Here is a 25,144-nt window from a genome sequence, read left to right as displayed (position 1 = left end):
GAGACGGGGAGTCACAAGATCCCTGGGAAGAGATTTCCGTTGCCTTGAATTGTGCCGTTGTTGGTGCTGAGAAGGAGAGAACTGAGGTGAGCCAGACCCCGGCCTCTCAGTCTGCAGATGGTGGAACGAGGCCAGGCCTGGTGAGGGGCCTGCTCAGCCCCACGCAGTACACCAGGGGGAGGGTCGGGCCGAGAGCCAGGTCCCTCCTCGCTGTTAGACCTGCAGCCTCCCTCCTGCCTCAAGATGAGAGTCACTCACATCACACCTTATTTTCTGGTTAATTGCAGATGGCTTTGTCTTTCCAAGCTCCATTTACAGAACGCTGCACAAAGTAGACACTTCACAAACACTTGCCTACTTACGCATTGCTTTTTTTTTTTTTTCCCCCAGATAATAAAAGATTGGGAGAGTCTGCCCTGTTTTGGGCTCAGCACTGATAAAGCGCTTTTAAATCACTCTGTGATTGTGGGAAGCTGTGCTGCTGTGTGAGAAGCACCATCTGGCCAGCCCTCCTCCCGGGAGTGTGCTCACGGCTGCCGTCTCGCTGTGGATGGAGTGGGGGGACGCCAGCCCAGTGGCCCCCTCCCCCGAACCTGAACTTGGCTGTTTTCATTAGTGGCCATGGACAGCCTGAGGCAGTGGTGAGGGTGGAGTCTTTGATTGACAGCTGTCCCCACCCTGCTTCTTGCCCAATGTCACCTGCAAATCTTGTTGGCCGACTCCCAAGAGTATGGCTTTGCAAGCTTTAGCTGTGTAGAAAAATGGATTTTTCTCCCCCCACAGTAAGTATAATTTTAATACTGGGATCTGGTCACAGATTTCCGTGCCTTGTCCTCACTGGATGGTGGATTTGGCTCTCCACTAACCAGCCGTGTGCCTTTGGGCAAGTCACATCTCTCTGATGTGGGTTGCCATCTCTGAAATAGGAGCAGGTTCAACTGGGTGACCCAGTAGTTCCCTTCTGGCTCAACACCGTGTGTGTAGGAGATACAGCTGACATTGGCACGGTAGCTGGCATCTTAGTGCCAGTGCAGGATGGGTGGGTGCTGGGTGGGGGACCCAAGCTCTTGCTTGTAGCTCCCTGTACATCACGGCTGGCTCTGCATCGAAAGGGCTGGGCTTGCAGGGGAGCCGGGCTCAGGCCCCCAATTTGAGTGCTCCTATAGATGCTCAACTATGTCTCTGAAATGGGGTATTTTAGGATCAGTTGAGGACTAGCTCAAGAAAGGCTGACCCCCATGGGGGCTCAAGTGGAGGACTGAGCTCATATGCCATGGTTATTTCTTTTTTAACAGATTTATTGAGATAATAATCATGTACCATACAGTTCACCCATTTGAAGTCTACAACTAGATGGCTTTTAGTATATTCACAAGGTTGTGCATCTATCACCACAATCAATTTTAGAAGATTTCATACCTAAAAGAGAAGGCCCATGCCCCTTAGCCATCACCACCCAATGCCCCCATCCTCCCAGCCACTGGCTACCACTAATATACTTTCTGTCTCTATAAATTTGCCTATTCTGGATATTTCATATAAGTGGAATAATACGATATTTGTCCTTTTGGATCTGGCTACTTGCACTCAACCTGATGTCTTCAAGGTTCATCCATGTTGTAGCATGTATTAGAATTTCCTTCCTTCTTGTGACCAAATAATGTTCCTTAAAATGGACAGGCTGCAATTTGTTTGTCCATTCATTTGTTGATGGCCGTTTGGATTGTTTCTGCTTTTGGGCTGTTGCAAATGGACCACACCTTAGGTGCACCCTCTTCCTTTCATAGGCATATTTCTTCCTTCTTACGAGCCCATTTCCCCCACAAGGGCCTGGCTGACAAGTGGGCTTTCTGAAAGGATGGCTTCCAGAAGGGTCCTTTGCTTACGTCCCTAGCATACTTAATTCCATAACCAAAGGGTTGCTTTTTCTTCATTTGGGCCTCCTGTTAGCCCTCATTGAGACTTCATGAAAAACAAACTCTGCTATCTGAACCGCTGCCTGGGTTCCCTCCTGGCTCTGAGTGCCTGTTCTCATTCCTGGCTGTGTCCCCAACCCCTTGCTTCAGCTCCTTACTGTGCAAGTTAGGACACTTGCAGCCATATCAGGAAAATCAGCCAGGGATGGTTTCAGTGACAAAGACGTTTATTGCTCTTACATACCAAGGAGTTTGGAGGTTGGCAATTCCAGGATTGCTGCAGAAGCTCAACAACATTGTAAGTACCTGAGACATTTGGTTTGTTGGCCTCTCGCTCTTTATGCGTTTGACCTCCTGGTTGCAAGATGGCTGCTGTGGTTCCAGGGAGCACAACCTCACACAACCACATTCAAGACAGAAAGAAAGGGACAACTCTCCTTGCTGACATCCTATTTATTAGGGAGCAGTGTCCTTCCCAGATATCCCCTTCCCTTGTGACCTACTGGCCAGAACTGGTCACATGGACTCACTTCGTAAACCAATTACTAGTCAAGGGGCATGGGATCATCGGACTTGGCTTATACACATAACAGTTTATCCCAGACGGTGGCAGAGGGACCCACTTTCCTAGAGCAAACTGGGTCTCAGGAACAGCAGGACTGGGAAGTTGAGCTCATCAATTTTTTGTTCCTGCCTCTCTTTGTGTTTCAGCTTCATTCTTTCTTACTGCAGATGGACCTGCCACCAGTTGGTGAGCTCTGGGCTTTTACATTTACATCTTCTATCATCATAGGGAGTCTGGCCCTCTCTTAGGTCCCAATTAAAAAAAAATTCTCAGGTCAGTTGCCCACTATTAGAGCAGTCCACTGCGGCCAGGAGAGTGGGATCGTGTGAACACAGGGCAGCTCCCATGCAAACTGGATCCTGGGATGGGTGGGGTGTGGGGAGGAGAATTGGTTCATCACAGGAGGGAGGTGCTGTGATACGAAGGTCTTTTGAGACTGTACTAGTCAGATACTGCTGGGTAACAAACATCCCCAAACTCCCTTGTTAAGTGAGAGCTTTAGGTTGGCTGGGGTGCTGCAGGCTTGGCTCCACGTGTCTTCTCACTCCAGGCCCCCACTGAAGGAGCAGTCACCAATAGGGACTTGCTATGTTCAAAGGGGTGGGTGGGAACACCAGTGCCTCTTCAAGCTCCCATCCAGAACTGAAACATTCCACTGTCAAAGAAAATCCCATAGAACAGCTCAAAGTCATTAGGAAGGGTGTATACCCCCTACAGGGAGGAAGTAAGTGTTTGGGGACATAGTCCGATCAACAATGGGAACCCATTCCAGATTTCAGAGGCAGAATCTTGGATTCTTTGCATATTTTGTTCCCCATTCCTATCTTCCCAATTTCCTGGTTTTGGCTCAAATCCCACCTTTCTTTGGAAGTTTTCCCAAAGTGCCACTGCCCACAGGTGTCTTTTCCTCTGGTATTCATGGGCATGAGGCTTGTCTTGCCTTATTCTGTTACCCGTTCATGTGGGCAGGTCTCCTCCTACAGACCAGACGATAAGCTCTTTGAGGGCAGGTCGGGTTCTAATTCTTACCCAAATGGCCCACCTGAGAGCCCACGGTGCACCAGTGTCTTATCAATTGTCTTTCAGCCCCGCTCCACCATTCTGTGCCCCCCTCACATGCTGGGGTGGGAGTCTGCAAACTTGATTTCTCAGGCTCTAGCTTCCTGGCGGTTCTGCCCAGAGGAGGCACGATGGAAATCAGAAGGCAGGAGGAGGGGAGCAGCTGCTATTCTTCCTCCCTCTTTGCTTCTGGAAGTATCTATGGACGTGGCTGTGTCCCATCAGTGATGCTAGCTCAGGCCTCAGTGGCCTCAGCACCAGCTGAGTGCTCCCTTTTCTGTGGCCCCAGCACCAAACCAGTGGTCTGTCTTCCATGGCCCAGCACTGACCAGGCAGCCCATCCTTGGTGATCTAGCACCAAGTGGCCCCTCCAGCAGCCCAGCACTCCCCACTTTTGTCCACCCAGCCCAAGCAGTGGTGGTCACTTCCTGCAGATAGCAATCTCCCAGTTGCCTCCTCTCACTTTGCTCTTTCAAATTTTCCAGCACATTGAAAACTTGTTCTCTGATGCCTTTCTTTCAACAAGAGGCTGTGGTTGTTCTTATGTTCACTATTATAAAGCAGTTTGTCCCAAGTGTCCCTGAGAGATGTCGCCTCCTAGGCCTGGCTTACAAGCAGCTGAGCAGCCTCCTGGGAGCCTGTTGATTTACTCCATCAGGGTGCCCCCCTCTGCTTGTCCATTGATGAGGCTTTTAAGGCCTGGCTCTAGTTATAATTCTGACCTCTCATTTCTAATACACTTTGGGCTTTTTGAGGCAAGATGCTTGTGAAGGTGTTTTAGTTTGCTAAAGCTGAAGAAATGCAATATACCAGAAATGGACAGGCTTTTAACAATGGGGATTTATTAGCTTACAAATTTATAGTTCTAAGGCTGAAAAAGTCTTCCTTGAAGACCCACTACCCATGATTCTCAGCTCCTCTGTCCCATGGCCAGGCACATGGCGGTGTCTGCTCGTCTCTCCCTTCTCTTCTGGGTTTTGTTGCTTCCAGCTTCTGGCTTCAGTGGCTTCCTCTCTGTCTTCTGTGTGTTCTTTCTTTTAGCTTCTGTCTCACTTAGCTTCTCTGGGGCCTTTTTTCTGTGTCTTCTCTCTGTCTTTTATTCTCTTATAAAGGACTCCAGTAAGGGGATTAAGACCCACCTTGAATGAGGTGGGTCACATCTCAGTTGAAATAACTGAATCAAAAGGTCCCACCCACAATAGGTCTACTCCCACAGGAATGGATTAGGGGATCTTTTCTGAACAGGGTCTTTTCTGAGGGTACATACCGCTTCAAACCATCCCAGAAGGAGCAGTTTTCATCCTATGAACGAGCTCGTCTTTCCCCTCCCTGGGCCCGAATCTCTGCTCTTTCAATCCCAGCCCAAATGTCTCCTCCTAGTAATAATTACTGAGCACTGACATGTCTTAGGCACATACCCATGTTGCCTCTTGAAACCAGCCCTGTGATGTTGGGTTCTGATTTTACAGAAGAGGGGGCTAAGTTTTGGAGAGTTTGGACAATGTGGGCATGAGGCAGGAAGCCGTCTCCGACTGTCGAGGCCATGCCTTAGCTCTGCCCTGTGCCTTCCCCCACAGAGCAGCTGTCCAGGAACCACTCTCCAAACGATAGCTCCCTTCTCAGGAGGTCCGGCTGCTCTAGAGGTGGTGTGGCCTGATGGGCAGAGCCTGCCCGGTTCTGACCCCACCTCTCTAGGTAAGTGACCACCTCCCTGGGCCACGGTTTCCTTTTCTGTAAAATGAGGATAATGTTCTTGCTGCCCTCGGAAGGCTCCTGTGAGGATAAATGAGCTAATACAGGTAAAGCCTCCAGCACTACACCTGGCTCCTAGTGAGTGTTGGCACATGCTGTACTAGTTTCCTGTTGTTGCTGTAACAAATGACCCCAAACGTAGTGGCTGCAAAAAATGCAGATGTATTATCTACAGTCCTGGAGGTCAGAAGTGCTAAAAATCAAGGTGTTGGCAGGAATGCTTCCTTCTGGAGGCTCTAGAGGAAATTCTGGTTCCTTGCCTTTTTTGGTTTCTCAAGGCATCTTCCTCTCCCCCTCCATCTCTCTTCCTTCCTTTCTTCCTTCATTCTTCTTTCCTTTCTCCTTCCATCTGTTTATCCTTCATCCATCCATCCACCTGTCCATCCATCCTTCCATCCATCCATCCATCCATCCATCCATCCATCCACATATCCGTCCATCTATCCATCCATCCATCCTTCCATCCATCCATCCATCCTTCCATCCACATATCCATCCATCCATCCTACCATCCACATATCCATCCATCCATTCTTCCATCCACATACCCATCCATCCATGTATCTATCCATCCATCCATCCATCCATCCATCCATCCATCCACATATCCATCCATCCATCTTTCCATCCTTCCATCCACATACCCATCCATCCATGTATCCATCCATCCATCCATCCATCCATCCATCTATGTATCCATCCATCCATCCATCCATCCACATATCCATCCATTCATCCATCTCCAATAAATATTTATTACATGCCTACTCTTTTAGAGTCTAGGAGTATACATATAAACAAAACATAATGCCTACTCTGGAGGAATTTACAGTTTTTTTGAAAAGGTAGGCTCATAAACATTATTGTGCATGCAATGATAGAGAAACGCCAGTTACTGTAGGAACAGAGTGGAAAGGCCAAACATGGTGGGGTGAGGAGATTAGAGATAGGCCCCTTTGGGAGGTGATCCCTGAGCTGAATTGTAAAATATGGCAGAGTGAGCCGGGGAAGGAGAAGAAGCCATGTCAGGGAGAGCAGGGAGTGTGAGCCTCAAGGGAGTGAACGAGCCTGCTGGGTGGGGAACCCATAGGTGGCTCTGCATGGTGGGAACTGGCAGGGCCTGGGAAGGCCAGCTCAGGGAGGCTCTCGGGGTCCTTTCCAAGAAACTCCTCAAAGCAGGAGCCTGTCGGATTCACGGTTCCTTCCCAGCACTCAGCACAGCGCCTGGCACACAGTAGGGCTGGATAAATATTGACTGAATGACTGCCTGAATGAATGAATGAATGAGGCTGCCCAAGGGCAGCTTTTTGTTTTCATGTTTGTGAGTTATGGGAGCAAGTGTAGGGGATCTGGGCATCTCTGTTGTAAGCTGGTGAGAGGCAGAGGGATGGGCTTGAGCTCATTCTCCGTGTGACATGGCTTGCTTGTTCGGGGCCCTTCCCTGCTGCCTCCTTCTGTTGTACGTGACATCCCAGTGGGAAACATGCAAACAACAGCTGATGGGGATGGTGGGATGGCCGCGCCTCTGCCATGCTCACGACCGTACCTGCCAGCGCCAATGACATCTGAGCAACACAGTGACATTGATCCCTCTTCTGACAAAAGGAGGGGACAGGAGCATGGGAGCATGCCGATGGTTTTCCTCTCCCAAGAAATGACAGGGCTGCAGCATGTCACACCACACGAATTTTAGTTTAAGAACTAGGAAGGAAAAGCAAAATTCCATAGGAAGCTTTTCTGGGGAGCCACAAAGTTATTAGCAGGTTAGATGCTAGCAATTATTTATTTTATTCCTTCTCTATGTCCTTAAAAAAAATGAGAGAGGGTTTTTTTTTTTTCCAGTATGAAAATGATGTTTCCACTGAGAAAAGGAATTGAAAGAAGATACTGACCATGGTGGGCCAGAGCAGACACTTCATACCAGTTTAATAACTCCAGCCAAAGTTAGCCTCCTCCTTTTAGTGCTGGAAAACAGGTTTTTGTTGCTCCAAACACTCTACACAACATAAGAGGTGATAAATGAGGCCTAGGGACTGAGCCCTGTGTGGATGGAGGGCCACGGGGAGGAGGGAAACCACCCAGATGTCCCCTGTTGTAGTTTGCTAATGCTGCCGGGATGCCAAACACCAGAAATGCATTGGCTTTTATAAAGGGGTTTCTTTGGTTACACAGTTACAGTCTTAAGGCCACAAAGTGTCCAAGGTAAGTCATCAACAATCAGGTACCTTCACTGGAGGATGGCCAATGGCGTCTGGAAAACCTCTGTTAGCTGGGAAGGCATGTGGCTGGCGTCTGCTACAAGTTCTGGTTTCCAAATGGCTTTCTCCCAGGATGTTCCTCTCTAGGCTGCAGCTCCTCTTCAAAATGTCACTCTCAATTGCTCATGGGGCATTTGTCCTCTCTTAGCTTCTCTGGATCAAGAATCTGCTTTCAATGGCCGTCTTCAAACTGTCTCTCATCTGTAGCTTCTATGTGTTCTTGAAGTGTCCCTCTTGGCTGTAGCAAGTTTGCTCCTTCTGTCTGAGATTATACAGTGCTCCAGTAATTTAATTCAGACCCACCCTGAATGGGTGGGGCAACACCTCCATGGAAACTATCCAACCAAAGTCATCACCCAATAGTTGGGTGGGGTGCATCTCCATGGAAACACTCAAAGAATTACAATCTAATCAACACTGATACATCTGCCCACACAGGATTACATCAACGATAACGGCACTTTGGGGGACATAATACATTCAAACTGGCACATCCCCCAAGGAGGAAAAGCCCCCAAGACCAAGGCGGCCTGCAAGTGAAAACTAATGTAGCCGAATCTCTCTATGCATTAGGCTTGGATGTGAATACATTGGATGTTTCTTCCATACACTGCATTCCAGGGTAGAAGAATTTTGGGGGATGGTGGTGGCAATGGTGGGAAGGGGGGTGCTGATCTTCTAGGGGGCCAGACAGTTTGAACCAATGGATTTAGCAGGAGGAAATGTCAGAAACAGAGCAGGGTCCAGGTGGGGGAACAGCAGACCCCAGGAAAGTCAAACAAGAGGACCCTTAGCTCAGATACTGGAGGTGCTGGTTGGAGGAAGGCTTGCTCAGGCCCATTTAGTATGGTTGTGTGTTTGTGCGCTGAACAGGGGGTGGGGGGAGGTGCGGGGGTGGCCTTCAGGTATGCACTTTGCTGGCCAAGTTCTGCACCAAGATATAGGCCTGCTTCTACCCAGGGGAAGGGGTCTCTTTCTCTTTGCACAAAGATGCCTTCTTTCACCAGGTTGTGTGTAGATAGTGCTGAGTCTGCTGACAAGGGGTGCCTTTTCCTAATTTGCACAAAGATGCTGTATAGGCTGGCAGGGTCCAGGGCTTTTGGGCTGAAGTACTTGAGCTCTGGGAGAAGAGTGGAGACAATTCATACCCCAGGACCCAAATGATGCCCTCCTTTTCTAGTCTCACCATAGCTACCTAGAAGATTGAACATCTTTGGGTTTCTGGTTTTCTTGTATACCATGCTCTTCTTTCAGGCTGAAATACTGATTATTTTGTTAGTGAAATGCCAGTATTTTATAGTCTTTAAAATGATGAAACTCTGAATCATTTACATCTTGAGATCAAGATTAGTGACCCAAGTATTTAATTTAAAAAAAACCAACCATGCGTGGTCTACAAGCATAGCCAGGCTCAGCCTGGTGCAAGTCACAAGAATCAACCAAGGCACTTTGGCAAAGCTTTGACTGCAAGAATAAGTCTTTCTCCATGAAAGACTTTCCAAACAAGTGGACTGTGAACATGACAGTCTTGAAACGGATGCACTGGCTTTGCTGTAGCGTCTCTACAGCTGCATGATGGAGCTAAATAAGGTAAATGGCCTGGAGAGACTTCCCTTGTGTCAAAAATGGCATCTCCCCATCAAGGCAAAGTTGCAATGCTTGCCAACGGACACACAACTCCCCAGGTGCTCTCGAGATGATGAAATAAGAGATGGGGTTTGTACTGGGTTGGATAGCGCTCCCCAGAATTCATGTCCACCTGGAACCTTCAGAATGTGACTTTATTTGGAAATAGGGTCTTTGTAAGTGTAATTAGTTAAGATTAGACATATTGAGTTAGGGTCGGCCCCAAATCCACCATAACTGGTACCCTTATAAGAAGAGGGAGATTTGGATGCAGAATCTCGGACACAGAGGGGAGCATGCTGCTGCGTGGTGATGGAGGCAGAGGTTGCAGGGATGTGACTGCAAGCCAAGGAATGCCAGGGATTGCCAGAAGCCACCGGAAGCCAGGAGAGAGGCATGGAACAGCTTCTCCCCTAGAACCTCAGAGGGAGCAGAACCGTGAGAGAATAAATTTCTATTTGGTCAATGGTACTTTGTTACAGCAGCCACAGGAAATGGATATAGGATTATTTGAAGATGAAGGGTTCAGAGAGGCGTATTTTGAGGTAATTTAGCTTCTCATAATTTTTTTTCCAATTTTGTCTTAACTAATTAGAATTTCTTTTGATTTTCAGGTTTCATTTTCTTTATTTTTTGCTTGATCCTATATTTTAATTAATTTCATCTGCTAATAATAATTTATTTAAAATGATAATGTGTTAAGCATTTAGATTTTATAAATATTTATGCTTTCTTGAGGTTTTGTCTAACGTTTGTAAGGTTTAGTATTTGAGCTGAATAATATTTTTAGCCTTACCAATTTTTTTTTTTTTTGGTATTTCATGAATTCTGGACCGCTTTAAAAATGCTGGTGTGGTCCTTTGGCCCTGGTGTGGAGCTGGGCATCTGCAGCCACACTAGGTTGTGATAAAGTACTGTGGCCCTGGCGGCTTGGCCATATTCATTACGTGTGTGACTGAAGAGCTTGTCTCAGAACAGAAGTAAAGGGGAAACTGAGGAACCTGGGAAACTAGGAGAAAACAGGTCAGCTTTCTCTCCGTGGTCTCCACATGAGCCAAGATCTCCCTATGTGGGGTTCTGTCTGTCCTCTTAGCATGACATGGGGCGTCCTTCACTGGACCATCCATCCCCTGCCAGGCCAGCAGCCCCTCATGGAGCGTGTGCTCCCCGGGTGCTCACGGGCAAGGAGCCCTCTTCTGTGCCTTCCATCCGGGTCCACAACAGGCCTGTGTAACCCTCTCCTGCTGGAAAAAAGCATGGACCTGAAGCTCAAGTCACCCTAAGGAGACTGTGGGTTCCTTCCTGGGGGAAAAGGGGTTGGGCATTTTTGTTCCCTTCTGGACTCCCATGCAGCACGTGGACATGTCCTTGGTTGTCAAAGGGGCCCTGAATGCTGTCCCTGAACTCAGGGACCACCGCTGTGGGCACACACCATTCTGGCCCTATTTGAGGGGAGCTCACTGATGGTGTGAGAATCTGTCCTTGACCCCAATACTGTCTAACCAAATAGAAGCTGGGGACCATGTGGCTAAGTCTCTACACTGAATCTAGCCCCTTAGGTGGTAATTAACAGCTTCTATGCTATAAAGAACATCAGAGGTCTCAATTTATAGCCCTTAGTCACACTTTTCAACCCCTTCCCTTTCCCACCCCATTTCCATTTCCCACAGCAGATCCAGAACCACCCCCTCCTCAGGCCAAATCCCAACTGTCTCCTCTTCCCATAGCTCTTGATTGTGTAGATCAGTTAGTTTCTTTCATCGTGGCCTCCATCCCCTCTTCCCCACCCCCTCAGATCTACTCATTACAGAATATTCTAGAACCAGTTGACAAAGAGGTTTCTTCATTCATCGGGAGAGGCTGTGAGGGGTGTGTGTGTGTGTGTGGAAGAAATCTCATCTGTTACTACATCTTGCTCCCATCATGTTGTTACCCAGGACAACACGCCAAGGGCCTTCGGAGATGTCCACACACGATGATTCGGTGGTTTTGAGGTGAGCAAGGATCACCGGGCTTTCCCAAGGGATACCCCTCTCCATTCATCTGTCTGCCTGGATGCAGGGTGGGCATGGAGACTCGCAGACCCTCACACCGCACGGGGGGTCAGCCTCCAGATGCTCTATCCGTGACTCTGATCTATGGGCAAATCTGTGACAAGCCAGCTAATTCTCTCATGATTGTCAGGTGAGCCGGTCCTTGGGGAGTCGGGAGGCTAATGGGGAACAGGAGGGGCTCAGAGCCTTCTTTCCACCACCCAGGGGAAGGCATCTCTGGGCCCTTTGGCCACCGCTGTGTGACTGGGGGGGTGCTGGACTGGATGTGGTGAGCTCATTACAAACCCCTCACATTGGCTTACTGACTGTGAAGGACCCGGGCAGTGGTGGCAGCTGGCAGTCATTTTGCTTGATTATCAGAAGTCATTGGTGGTAGCGTGAATGTGCATGTAAGAAGACATTTGTTTGAGAAAACATTTACTGGAAACTTGTTCTGTACATGCTGCTGGGATACGGGGATGAATAACGAGTGGTCCCTGGACTTGAAATCGTCACACTCTTGCTGTTGAGCTCAACATACACATGATGAATTAGGACAATGACAAATGTCCTTGTTGGCCTCCTCTGGGAGGGCCTTCTGCCTTGATGCCTCACTGGAACCTCCAGTTGCCTCCTTATCTCCACACACCTCCCAGGCACTCACCATTTCCACATACCAGCTGGACTTCCACTTGCCAACCTTGCCTCTTTAGGCTTTCTCTGGGCAGTCCCCAAGGGCTATACGTGCTGGAGAATGACTCCCTAACCTTCAGCAGCCCTTGCCAATGATGGTGGGAGTCAGAGGAAAATATGTGAGCTTCCTCACCTGTGATGGGAAAAGCCTGAGAAGCGTCTTCTATGCTGTCTTCCAGTGGTCCCCGGGAACTTGGGCTCTGTTGCCCACCCTGATAACCAGGTACGATGCTCACCTTTATCGGCTGCCTTCATTCCCCTGTCTTGCTTCCCTGCCCCCACCAGTTTCCCAGGATCACCTCCCAAATAAGCCACTGGCTTTCCATCCTTGCCTCAGGCTTGGCTACTGGGGGACCCAAACTAAGACAATGACAGTTCATAGTTTCCTCGGGATTCCAAGCACCCAGGATCAACACCCTTTCCAGCTGGACTTGGGCCCGGGGATCTTCCCCCTCCGTGTGACCCCTGGGCCAGCACTCCTGTCAGCTCTTGGCAGCCAGTGCCAAGGATTCTGTCCAGACACTGTGGAAACCACCCAAGGAGCTGGTTCCAAACCTCTCTTGAGTCAGCAAATGTTTTCTCATTTAAGACACACAGGTCTGAAACTTCTTAGATAATACCAGTCAGAACTGAGGGACCATCTACTTGGGGAAACACGTTCTTTTGGTAAATCCATGAACCAGACCAAACACCACACAAAAATCTTTCTTCACCCAAGATGCTAAATTTATGACCATACTTGCTGTGGATCTTTTCTTGCAACTCTTTTCTTTCTTTCCTACTTTTCATTCTTTTTCTCATTTTTTCTTCATGCTCCATTTGTGGTACTCCAGTTTGCTAATGCTGCCATTACGCAAAATACCAGAAATGGATTGGCATTTATAAAGGGGATTATTAAGTTACAAATTTACAGTTCTAAGGCCATAAAACTGTGCAAACTAAGGCATCAACAAGAGGATACCTTCACTGAAGGAAGGCCAATGGCTTCTGGAAAACCTCTGTTAGCTGGGAAGGCATGTGGCTGGCGTCTGCTGATCCCGGGTTGTGTTCCACCTCCTCTCTCAACTCCTGTGCATTCTTGTTTTTTCTCCCAGGATGTTTCTCTCTGAGTCTGGGGGTCCTATCTTAGCTTTTCTGGAGCAAACTCTGGGCTTCATCTCTTAGTGTAACATCTCCAGACATCCTTCTGTCTGCATCTCCAGGAATCTCTAAGCGTCAGCTCTTAGCTTCTCTCCAAAATGTCCCTCTCAGCTGCACTGAGCTCCTTCTGTTTGTGAGCTCTTTTATATGACTCTAGTGATTAAATCAAGACCCACCCTGAAAGGGCAGGGTCCATATCTCCATGGAAATAATGTAATCAAATGTTTCACCCACAGTTGGTAGAGTCATATCTCCATGGAAACAATCAATCAAAAGAATCCAACCTAATCAACACTAACACATCTGTCCCCACATGATTGCATTAAAGAATATGGCTTTTGGGGGAACATAATATATCCAAACTGGCACATGTGGGATCTCTAGTTTATTTTCTGGTGGTGCCACCTTGTATTCTCATACATAAGAGGAATTCGTCTTAGGAGTGGAGACATTTTTCTCTGAATCACAACTGCAGCTGGGAGGCAGGATGTGGCTTTCTTCTAAGGACTTTTATCCCCAGTTCCATGAACTCCTTTTACCATGGTGAAGGAGAGGCTATCAAAAGGCTGTTTATCTGCAGAGCTGAAAGCTTAGGAGCTATCCTTATTTATGGGATACTGAGAATGTCCGTGATATTGGATAAGAAATAAACCTGCAGCAAACCTGTTAAAGCCCGAGCTTTGAGAAATTTGTGTCTTGCAGCTTGGCCTGGGGGCTGAGGGAAGAGATTGGCTTTGGAGTCATACAGAAGACACACAGGCTGTGTGATCTTGGGTAAGTGAATTTTCTGAGTCTTAATTTCTTCTTCTTTAAAATGAGAAAGATAATACCTACATCAAAGTGTTGCTGGGAAGGCTAAAAGTGATGTTTTTGAGGCAAGCGACTTTCTGCTCACTAGTGGGAATGTTTTTCTCCCTGCTTCTCTATGTGACTTGATTCAAATGCCCTGGAGTCCTCTAGTTAAAAACTTTAAAAATCAGCTTTATTGAGATATAACGTATATATCATAACATGAACTTATGCAGTTCAATGAGATTTGACAAATGTACACCTCAATGTAACCACCACCCCAGTCAAGACATAGAGCCTTTCTATCACTCCAAAAGTTCCCATATGCCTCTTTGCATTTGATCCCTCCCCCCATGCTGGGCAACCATCCATTTTCTTCTGTCACCCTAGATTTATTTTCTTGTTTTAGCATTTCATATAAATGGGATCCTACATTATGTGTTCTTTGTGCCCAGCTTCTTTTGCTCAGTGTGTGATTTTGAGCTTCATTTGTACTGTTAAGTATATCAGAACATTCTGTTTTGCTGCTGGGTAGCATCCTGTTGAGTGAAGGCACTACATTCCGTTTGTCCACTCAGCTGTTAATGGCCATGTGGGCGGTTTCCTGGAGCCATTTCGGCCATGACCCAGAGTATAAGAAATATAATTTACATTTACATTTATATGGGCACATGTACATATAAATATAATAAACTAAACAAAAACTTCAGGAAATACTTATCCTTACTACATGTAAAACACTCGGCTTGATCCATTCCATTCCATTCCATTCCATTCCATCCCATTCCAAAAAATGCTGGATGTGACCACTAACTGATTTTTGGGTCATGGCCTGAAGTCTGAAACTTTTCTCTGATGGGATGGGAGCAGTGGGGAGCAGCCACTTGGCAGAAAAAGAGGACCAGATCTTACAATTTGAGTTTGTCCTACTTTGGTAACCTGCTGAACAACCAAAATCTAATCTCAGATGGATCTACCAGACATGCAGGAAGAATGTCAGTTAAAACATGTGCTCAGATTCACAGGAAAGCCTAGGAAGTTCTTTTTGGCCAAGGCTTTCTTTCATGTTCAGTCTTGGTCTCTGATTCTAAAGAAGCAATTCAGAGCTGGGCCCAGTTCTTCTCTATCTGAGGGTCGGGGGCTTGACTCTCAGCTGCCCACCTCACAGAAGGGGCCAGGTCAGGAGGGAAAGACAGTATCAGTGAAGATAAGTTAGGTTACGCATGCCCTGGTAGAAAGTGACTCTGATATCTCAGTGGCTTAACCCATGAAGAGTGATTTCTTGCTTGCATGAAGTTCACTGAGGATTTGTGAGACTCTCCAGGTCAACTCTCCTCCAGGCAGTGATTCAGGGATCCAGGCTCTGTTGATCTCGTGGTTCCTTCTCAACCTGAGGCCTCCTTTATGATGCAGAGCAGGAAGAGGGTCAGGCGAGGGGGGATGGCAGGGAGACAACTGGAGTGTCAAGCACTGGCTTTTCTGGTTTGACCTGAAAGCAAAGCAAATTTGTCCATTCTCCCAAGCTCATTGGCTAGAAGCTGTCTCTGGAACATGGCCCAGTTCATCTGCAAGGGAGATGAAAAGTGCGGTTATCCACGTACCTGAGTAGGGTGGCAACTGGAAAGACCAGTGGGCACCAGCATCGTCTCCATAGGTGTCTAACCTTGGGGATGCCTTGTCCTGCAGCTCCATGGCAACCTCCTGCCCCTCCCCCCATGCATGCATCATCCTCTTCCTCCTCTGGGCCCTGCTTGGTCTGGGGAGCCCAGCTCTTGCTCCAACAGCAGAGTCGAGTCTGGGGACTGGACTCTGGTTTTCCCAGGGCCTTGACTTTGAATATATGAGGAATTCACCATGCCTTGGCTGCCTCTGGCAAAGGACCAGAGAAGGTGCGGGGGTTGAGAATGCATTTGGCTGGGTCATTGCCTGGCCCCAGGTGGCCCGGCTTAAACGTCCCTGCTGCAGGGCCCTGCTCACCAGGAGACAAGAACTGATCCATCAGAGCAGCCTCTGTGAATGACTCATCAGCAGTCTTGCTGTCTGTCTGAAAGTGGATAAGGTCATGGAACAATCTGTTTTATTTCCAGATTTCCGGGCCAGACTGAGAGCTTCCCAAAAGGGAGAAGGGCCCTGGCTGCAAAAAAGAGGCCTGCTTTTCTATTCCCCACATGTCCCTCTGCCTACAAAATGCCATGCACAAGTTTTATAAAAATATTGACTATGGTGCCAGTGAGGACACCCTGGGTGCATGTCTCCTGCTGACTCCAGCAGTAAAGAACCTGGGTCTTATTTATAGGACTGCCTCCAGGATCTGACAGGAGGAATGGAGCACACTGCCAGCAAGCAAAATGAAATTCCCTGGAAAGACATTGAATGAACTCAGGGGGCCTCTGGGGAGTGGGAGAGGAGACGGGCAGGGTGAATCCGATGGAAGGATCAGGTAGCGGCCTGTGGTGGCCTCGGAGAGGGGTAGGCAGCAGGGCCTTCTGGGGGTCCCCGGACTTATAACTTTCCAACAGAGCCAGGACAATGCCCAGAGTCTCAGATTTCCTCCTCATCAAAGTTACCACATGTGTCTTCAATCATCCAAGGGATTTCTTTAGGTGACAACTTAGCTCTGGGAAACTGGGCATTTCTCTTCTCTTCTTTCCTTTCCTCTCTCCTCCCCTCCTGTGTCCTCTCCTCTTTCCTCTCCTCTTTTCTTTTTTTCTTCCCTTGTAGTTATCATTAGGGCTCCTCATGAATATTCTGGCTCCTTCTCCTTCTGGGATCTTCCTAGGACTGCACTTCCCCTCCTATATGAAACGAGGCTTGGCGGTTGACTTGCTTTGGAGAGTGAAACGTGAGTGGGATTTTGCATGTCGCTTCCAGAAGGGAAATCAGAAGCAGGACCAGGAGGAAGGGTGGGTGAGGGCGCCTTGAGAAAGGAGGAAGTTCAGAGAGGAGAGCGAACACTGTCAAAAATCATCTATGTCCCCAGAGACTTGGCTTAAATCAGAAGTGACTAGAATATCTGGAAGCAACAAGATGAAGTTTTCATTTGCCAAGTAGAAATGGCTCAAAAAGGAAACTGATTCCTGACGGGAAAATGGATGTATCTGAGCTCAGACCACATAATTCACCCCTGTTGCATCAGGGTGGTTTAAGAAGGTGGTCAGGGAAGGCACAGTAATGGCCCCCTAAAAGTGTCCACATCCTAATCCCCAGACTTTGCTGATGTGATTAAGTGAAGGATCTTGAGGTGGAGAGATTATCCTGGATTATCTGAGTGGACCCCAGGGAACCCTAAAGGTCCTTACAGGACAGAGGCAGGAGGATCAGAGTAGAGAAGGTGACGTGATGATGGAAGCAGAGCTGGAGTGATGCGACTGCTGGCTTTGAAGGTGGAGGAAGAGCCAAAGAATGTGGGCAGCCTCTAGAAGCTAAAAGGCAGGGAAGTGGATCTTCCCTAGAGCCTCCAGAAGGAAGGCAGCCCTGCTGACCCATTTAGATTTCTGACCTCCAGAACTGCAGGATAATACAGGTGAATAGTTTTAAGCCACTACATTTGTGGTCATTTGTTATAGCTGCAACAGGAAACTAATACAGTGGAGAAGCTGGATGTGACTTCTAGACCAGTCCCTGGGAGACCTGGGGCGCAGCTGAGGCTTTGGGGTTGAGGCCATGGAGGGATATAATGAAGGGACATTTTAGGGAGGTTTTGCAGAAAGGGAAGAATGCAAAGAGGGGGAGGGGAAGTAGATCCGCCAAGGTCATTGTAAGACAAGTGAAGAAGAAGGTGGAAAGCCTTGCAATGTATCGGCATGCTCAGAGCCCCAGGTCCCGACAGGTGAGTTCAAACCCAGGTCTTAGCACTTACTGCTGTGTGACCTTGGGCAACGTGCTTAATCTCTCTGAGCTTCTATTTCCTCATCTGTAAAAATGAAGATAATATCATTTACTCAGCAAGGCTATCTTGACGATAAAAATGAAATACAAAAAGCAGGCATTTGGCACCTCATACCCTTCCATACTACTAGAAATGATCCTGCCTCTGCGCTGGTGGGCTTCCTCTGCAGGGTGCCAGCTGGTGGGTGGTGTTTGTGGCAACCACAGACAGGCTGGAGCACAAGTACTTTATGCTGCCATTTCTTGGTGCATCTGCTGCACATCTTATGGATCAAATCACATTCCCTCCAACACATGAAGTGCATTCGATAGATCTCCAACCCGAAAGGTTTAAGCTGATGTGGTGAGTGATAGTTCTGGTCTTGGACGATTCTTTTTAAAAGAAACCCACTTTACCTGCTGCTGCATTTGGAAATGCAAAACTTTGCCAATCACAAAAATAGCCACGACTTGCTGAGAACCCACCAAGCAACAGGCACCGCGTCAAGTGCTTGCCTCACTTCATCTGGGATCCTTAGGACAATCTGCAAGAAAGGCATCGGGGGCCAAGAATCCCATGTGGTGAGGTGAGTGGCTGAGCCAGACCTGGGGACTCCACGGTCTTTGTCTGTCTCATCTAACACACTGTTTGCTTTCTCGTGACCCAGAGGCCAGCCTTGGGAAGTGAACAGAGCATCACCGAACTGGAAAAGTTCGTATTTATTTGAAAGAGGGGAAGGAGGCGGTCTTTGTTTTGCAGCAGAAATCTGTCGACAGAAACGTCTGTGTCTGATAAAAAGGTACCCTCTCAGACGATAAACGGGGGCTTCACCTCCACTTCCCGGGGGCTCGGTCTCCCTTTGTGCTTTTGGGGCTGCTGTACCCCTGCTTGGGTTGCTCACATCTCTCCTCTTAACCTAACCAGGTTCATTTAAGTGGAATTATTGAGCATCTTCTATTTGCCAAGCATACATCCTGTCTTTCACCTTTTCTGCCACCGTGGAGCAAATGGCCTTCCTTGTGCTAAGGTGCAGCCCCTCCGGTGTTTGTGGGAGACGACCCCCTGGTTATCCTCTCTCATGTCTTCCAGCTTTACCTCCTGATGACACCTTCCCTGTTGTCCTGTGTTCTGTCCTGCCTCTCCCTCCAGGTGCAGCATAAGGTTCATCTCTTTGGGGGACTCTTTGATGACCAACCCACCTGCAGGGATTTCTCTCTCCTCTGGGTCCCCCATGGCCTCACGGTTGGGACCCATCTGTCCTTCTCCGCCATCAGTCTCGATGCCCAGTCCCAGCACTGCTTCTCCTCTCTCCCTGCACACTCCCAGGTGGGCTCCTGTGTGCAGACACCCTCAACGGCATCCTCTAACACCTCCAGACCTATCTCTGTAGCACAGATTGCTGCTTGGAGTTCCAGACCCGTTTATATACCCACCTCCTGGACTTTCATTCCTCCTTCTCCCCTCCACTTTACCAGAGTCAAAACGGTCAGAACTGAATTCAGCTTCCCCTCTCAACCAGACATCTGCTTGCAATTCTGTCTTGTCCTGCCTGCTTCTCACTCCCAACATCTGGTGGGGGTCTGTCAACAGCATCCGAGGTCCAGACTGGCCTCTTTGTTCCCCTGGTACAACCCATACCACTCGTGCATTTCGTGGTGTCACGCAGGTTTAGGCAAGATGGCAACCCCCTCCAGGGCAGGGCAGGCTCGTGGCCTCCCTCCAGGCCTGTGTTTACAGCCCTGATCTGACCCATGCTACACAGGCAGATGCTGAGATGGAGTTTGAGGTGCGAGATGTATATTAGGGATCACACCTGTGGAAGGCAGGTGGCGGAAAGCAGCTTGGGGCAGAGGAAGAAGGGGAGTAGTGAAACCATTTGGGGGATCTGAAGACAGCATTGTCCTTCCCTTCGGAGTTGTCCCATGTTGGACCAAAATGGAAGGGCCTTGGTGACCACTGCCACCCTCTGCTCCCACCTGACTCAGTCACCAGGTGTGGGCTTCTGGGGAAGGGCATGACCTTGGGTGAGGCGGACCCTGGAGGAGTGGCCCCCTGGAGGCTGCCAGCTGACTACACTCCTCGCAGCTGGGCCTCTTGAAAGGGGGCTCTGGATGGGGCTACCTCCCCCCGCAACCCCATCCGCCACCTGCCAGTGGGCAGCCACTCTCCAGCCACCTCTCCTAACAGAAGGAGAGTTTCTTTAAATATCTGCGTGTTAATGGCTGGGAAGTGGTTTGCTCAGTGGGATAGGAAAGGACCTTAATTTATTTGTATTAAGGCTCTTTACCCCTGCTGAAGATTTCCTCTTGGACCGCAGATCAGAGAACTGGGTTTCATCACCCCAGCACAAGAGAAACGCTTTCTCTCCCTTTCAAGGCTGTGATAATGCTTTACAAGTGTGCCCTTCACTTGCAAAGATATTAAAATGATGGTAAATCAAAGCGCAACCCTGGATGAGCAGCGGCTTCATCAACCTTTCGAGAATACCTTGTAAATTTCTTTGTGAATTGCCCTTGATTTTTCCCTACCATTTTGTACTTGGGCAGCCTCAGAGAATTCAGAATGTGACAGAGAGAGGCTAGGTGATGCACGGGATAAGGAAGTTTGGTGATTTTAGCTTACCTGGTCCAGGTGGAACCTATGGCAGGTGGTCCAGACAGGAGGGGCTGGTTGGCCGGATTCCCAACCCTAAGGTCCAGGATGGGATGGAGTGAAGAGCATTTAGAGGGGCCTGCATAGTCACGTTCCCTATCCCAGGACTCTTTTTCTCAGACCAGGTATTAAGGGAGCTGGGGATGGCGTATGACTTCAAGAATGGAGACCCCAACAGAGAAGCCAATGTTCCCATTCTGGGACCTAGGACAGAAGAGGGCATAGAGGCCTTCTGCAGTCAATCCTTCCCATTTATGACTTGGATGGAAAAGCCCCTCAAAGACAACTTGGCCAGTTTGGGAAAGGGAGCACAAGAGGAAGTCACCGAGATGCTGACATTTTAAGGAAAACTCTGCTTTCTGTCCCCAGGGGGCATGGACCAGGGTTTGATGTCCAATATGGTGGCCATGGAACACCCAGTCTTCTTTATGCAACCCAAGGAGGGCAGAAAGTCTGCTTTCTGATTGTCCCTGCTTTAATGGGGCCCTCGGTCACTTGGCCTGGTGGAGAGGGTGGTGTGTCAGGGGATGGGTCAGTGTAGCTCACAGAAGGTCCTTGGATGCCAGGGCCCATGCCGAGGCTGGGGTGTGTGTGGATGGAGCTGCACAAACCATGTCCTGGTCTTCCTGGGGCAGGTAAGCTGGCCGGGGAAGGGAGCCAACCGCCAAAGCAAGAGAACAAAAACTAACCTACGTGGGCAGAGAAGTTTCCAGGAAAGAGGCTTGACTTGGCCTTGGCAATGGGAGGGATGTAGATAAGGGGAAGGCGAGGAGAGGGCTGTTCTAGGGCTGTTCAGCTGGGGGTGGTTCTGAGTGACACTGCCACCATTTTGTAGTCTGAGTTACGTCTTCCCTTCCAGGACTCAAGTTCATTGTGCTGGGACCATTCCTTTCCAATGCCTTAATTCTTTCCCATTTCTTCTGCAAAGAGGCTCTTGCCAGACCTGCCCCATGTTTATGATACCCCTAGATGTGTATGAGATTATTCTGTTTCAGGGTGTTTGATTTGCCTGGCACTAGGAGATAACCAAATTCAGAGGACTAGAAGCCAGGGGAATCCATTCTCCTTGGCTTTGCCACTCACTTGCTGTGTGACATTGGGCAGGATACTTGGCTTCTCTGGTCTTGAGTTTCCTCATCTGTAACAGGAGTATGCTAGATTAGCAATATCAGGTGTCTTCAAGCTATGACTTGTAGCATATGCCAGTCTATGCACTAATGGAATATATTACAGGGTTAGAGAGAACGTTTCCCAAGACAGAGTTTTCTCTAAGGTGACTTTCTATTCTGCCTCCTCTACTGTCCCCTTTGATTCCATCACTTCTCTTCTCATTAAACCTTCTGGGAAGCACTGTCTATACTTCCCCGCTCTATCTCATTTCCCACTTACAACCCAACTCACCACAATCTGGCTTCTTATCCCATTGCTCCATTGAAACCGTCTCCAGTGGGATCCTCATTGACCTCCAGTTGTTAAATCCAAAGTAGGCTTTCCTGACCTTTTATTATTTGGTCTCTTGGGGCCACTTGATAATACTGGCCACTCTGCTATTGAAGCCCTTTTCCTGTCCCTGGGGCTGGAGTTAAGACAGGAGGTAAAAGGAGCATCTTGTGAAGACCTTGAGGATGTAGGGGAGACAGTTTTCTTCATCCTGGGGACTCCAGAGGTTGGGAGGATGTGGACCATAGGAGAGGCAGCCTGGATGGGCTGGGCAATGGGAGAGGTTGCGCTTGGGCAGTGACCGAGGATGACAAAGATGTGAAGGATGGTGGGTTTGACCTGTGCCAAACTGGAAAGATTCTGGTACCTCATTGTCCTTGCAGCCCAACTAGAAGTCCTGGGCAGGCAGTTGAGTTGACCCCCATATAAATTTAGTGAAAAGTAGTTTCTGGCTGAGGATAGTTAGGTTTCCTAATTCTCGATGGATGGAGTTGGTTTTTGAAGCCAGTTTCGCTGGACTCCATAACCCATGCTCTTGAGCTGTCATCCAGTCTCCCAGGTGCAATGTCTTCAACACTGGTATTAGTTGGTGGCTGGTAAAACTATAGCAACCCTTCCATTGCATAGCAGGTATTTGATTACATACATTTATCTCCCCCGCCAAATCCCCCCCACCACATGGGCCCCTCTGGAGTGGGATCTGGATTTGTGATGGAATTCGTGGACTGACAATTACCTGGCTGGGGAGGAGTGGGTAAATACTTGTGGAAAAACAGAAGGAGAGAAGGAATGGCTGCAATAATCCCATGCCAGCTAGAAACTGGGGCTGCCTGTCACTGTTCAGAGGATGGAGGGCAATAATGCTTTCTGGGGCATTTCCACTCGGAGTCAATTCTTCTTGCTCTTTTCCCCACGTCCTTTGGAGCCCAGCCAACGCGCGCCCGCTGCAAGCAGCCTTCCCATATGGAAGGTTTATTGCCTGCAGAGCTGTGTGCAGATCCGAGGAGGAGCTGATTCAGAGCAGACGTCTTCACCTTTGCACACCCACAGTCAGCAGCCTGCAGATGCCGGCAGATGTTTCTGTTTTCCATGCCAGCGGGAGTCTTTATGCACATTTCCTCCCTGCATGTCTGGGGCAATGAACAAAATAATGAAAGTGGGCAGCTCTGTGCAGCCAGGGAGAAATGGTTAGGAGAGAGTTGGGGGATCAAAATCCACTCATAGCTCAGTTGGAGTCTTGGGAGTGAGATGGAGCAGATAATTGAGGATTCAGTCCAAGAAAGTCACCTCTAGTGTTTTTAAAAACAGTCTTATGGCCAAGAGGGCTGGCAAGGACACCTTGGTGAGACCACAAATGGATTCATTGTTGAGTCAGAATTTCATAGCTGTATGGGGCCTGGGGGTCATCTAAATAGAACATTATTGTGTTGTAGATGTGGAAATTGAGACCTAGAAAGGTGAACCTGCTTTAAGAAGGATCATTTCAATCCTCTGTGAGAATTAGGCAGACCTCACTTCATGCCAGATACAAAGATTGGTGAGCACAATGTAGGCTGTATCTCAACCCCCACTTGCCCTCTTGGATGGGCATCTTTGTGCAGTACACAACCTGTACTACTGCACCTGCTGACCCTGACCTCAAGCCCACACAGTCACTTAACGATGGAGGTGAGATCACAGACTATCACTTTGCTGCCTCTTACCCTGTTGACAATGGAGATGGTAAAATAAACTCCATGCATCCCATTTATGTGTGCTTGTGGGTCTGGGATGCACAAAGCAAGGAGCAGCCTGGGATCTGTGGCTTTAAAAGCTGACTGGTTTCTGGAGCTACATTGCCTGGGTCCCGATACTAGTTTTACCACCTCCTACATGTGAGAACTTGGCCAGTTACTTAGCCTTGCTGAATGTCCATCTTTTCATCTGTAAAGTGGAATTAAGAATAGTCTCCAGAGAGAGCAAGCTTCCCTTAGGATTTTTTGTTTGTTTGTTTGTTTGTGCCCTTTGGTGTTTCCAGGTTGCAGAAATTCAGTGAGTTAAAATGTGTACTGTGCTTAGAGAAGTACTTGGGACGTGGTGAGCCTTGCCTAAATGTCGTGTCGTGGTTAGTATCCTGCTCCTGGGATAGTGATAGGGTGTGTGCACGGCATAGCTCTGAAATCACTGAGTCCTCATAACACATTCTCAGGAGATGCAGTGAGCTCTGTCTTTCATTTGGTGGCACTGATGCTCGCAGAGAGTGTGCATTTACCCCAAACTCCACGCCAGCTAGACTCCTGTGCTTCAGAGCCTGCCCCACACCTTCCCCATCAATCTAGACAGAGCAAGACATTTATTTATAGGGCCACGGAAGCCTCTCGGCAGACAGCTAGCATCTTTTGTACGCCCTGAGGTTTTTACATGTTGCAGGTCCTCCCAAGTGACACCTGAAACATAAATCAAAGCTTTTCAATGCTTGCAGCAGAGAAGAAAAGGCTGGCAGAAGCCATTCTCCTGACCTTGTTAAGGTGCAGGCCTCATGCTTGGCAAAGCGGTGGCAACAGGGGTTGTGCATTCAGTGCTCTTTCCTCATCCCCTGGGGTTGTCTTTTTTCACCCCGGGTCCCCCATTTTCCAGCTGAACAGGTCTTCCCCATACTCCTTAGCCCCCTGTCTGCAGCTTGTCTTTTCATCCCCTTGACAGGGTCTTTTGTAGGTCAAAAATTTTAATTTTGATGAGATCCACCTTGTCTATTTTTTTTCTTTTATGGACCATACTTTTGTGCCATGTCTGGGAACTCTTTGCCAAGCCCCAAGTCCTAAAGATTTTCTCCTATGTTTTCTGCTAAGAGTTTTGGAGTTGTATGTTTTACACTTAATTCTATGATCTATTTTGAATTAATTTTTGTATATGATGTGAGGTTTCGGTTGAGGATTATTATTTTTTGCTGCTGGAGATCCAACTGTTCCAGCACCATTAGTTGACAGCATCATCGAATTGCTTTTGCACCTTTGTTAAAAATCAGTTGGCTGTGTGTCTATGGTACATTTCTGGATACTCTTTTCTGTTGCATTGATCTATGTGTCCAGCCCTTTACCAATATCACACAGTCTTGATTACCGAAGCTATATACTAAGTCTTGAAGTTGGGTAAAGTGACTTGTCCTGCTTTATTCTTCCCTTTCAAAATTGTTTTAGCTATTCTAATTCCTTTGCCTTTCCATGTACACTTTAGAATAAGTTTGTCTATATAAAGAAAAATCTTGCTGGGTTTTGGTAGGAATTGCATTAAATCTATGCATCAGTTTGGGGAGAGCTGCATCTTTTCTATGCTGTCTTCCAATCCATGAATAGAGCATGTCTCTCCCTTTGTAT

At 48.2% G+C, this 25,144-nt stretch overlaps 1 long non-coding RNA gene across 2 annotated transcripts; it reads left to right on the top strand.

Annotated features, from left to right (window-relative positions):
- The first annotated feature begins 725 nt into the window (after positions 1–725).
- LOC119517705 lies at positions 726–16,649 on the top strand. 2 transcript variants are annotated; one of them, XR_005213608.1, is made up of 5 exons: positions 726–782; positions 5,118–5,235; positions 11,114–11,170; positions 13,745–13,816; positions 16,553–16,649. It is a non-coding gene; the product is annotated as an uncharacterized LOC119517705 (long non-coding RNA). The 2 variants fall into 2 exon arrangements; XR_005213609.1 differs by lacking the exons at positions 726–782; positions 5,118–5,235 and adding an exon at positions 10,087–10,199.
- Positions 16,650–25,144: the final 8,495 nt, after the last annotated feature.

The sequence above is a fragment of the Choloepus didactylus genome, chromosome 21 (assembly GCF_015220235.1).
Source record: "Choloepus didactylus isolate mChoDid1 chromosome 21, mChoDid1.pri, whole genome shotgun sequence".
In the NCBI taxonomy this organism is placed as follows: domain Eukaryota; kingdom Metazoa; phylum Chordata; class Mammalia; order Pilosa; family Megalonychidae; genus Choloepus; species Choloepus didactylus.
This window is presented reverse-complemented; position numbering and strand designations above follow the sequence as displayed.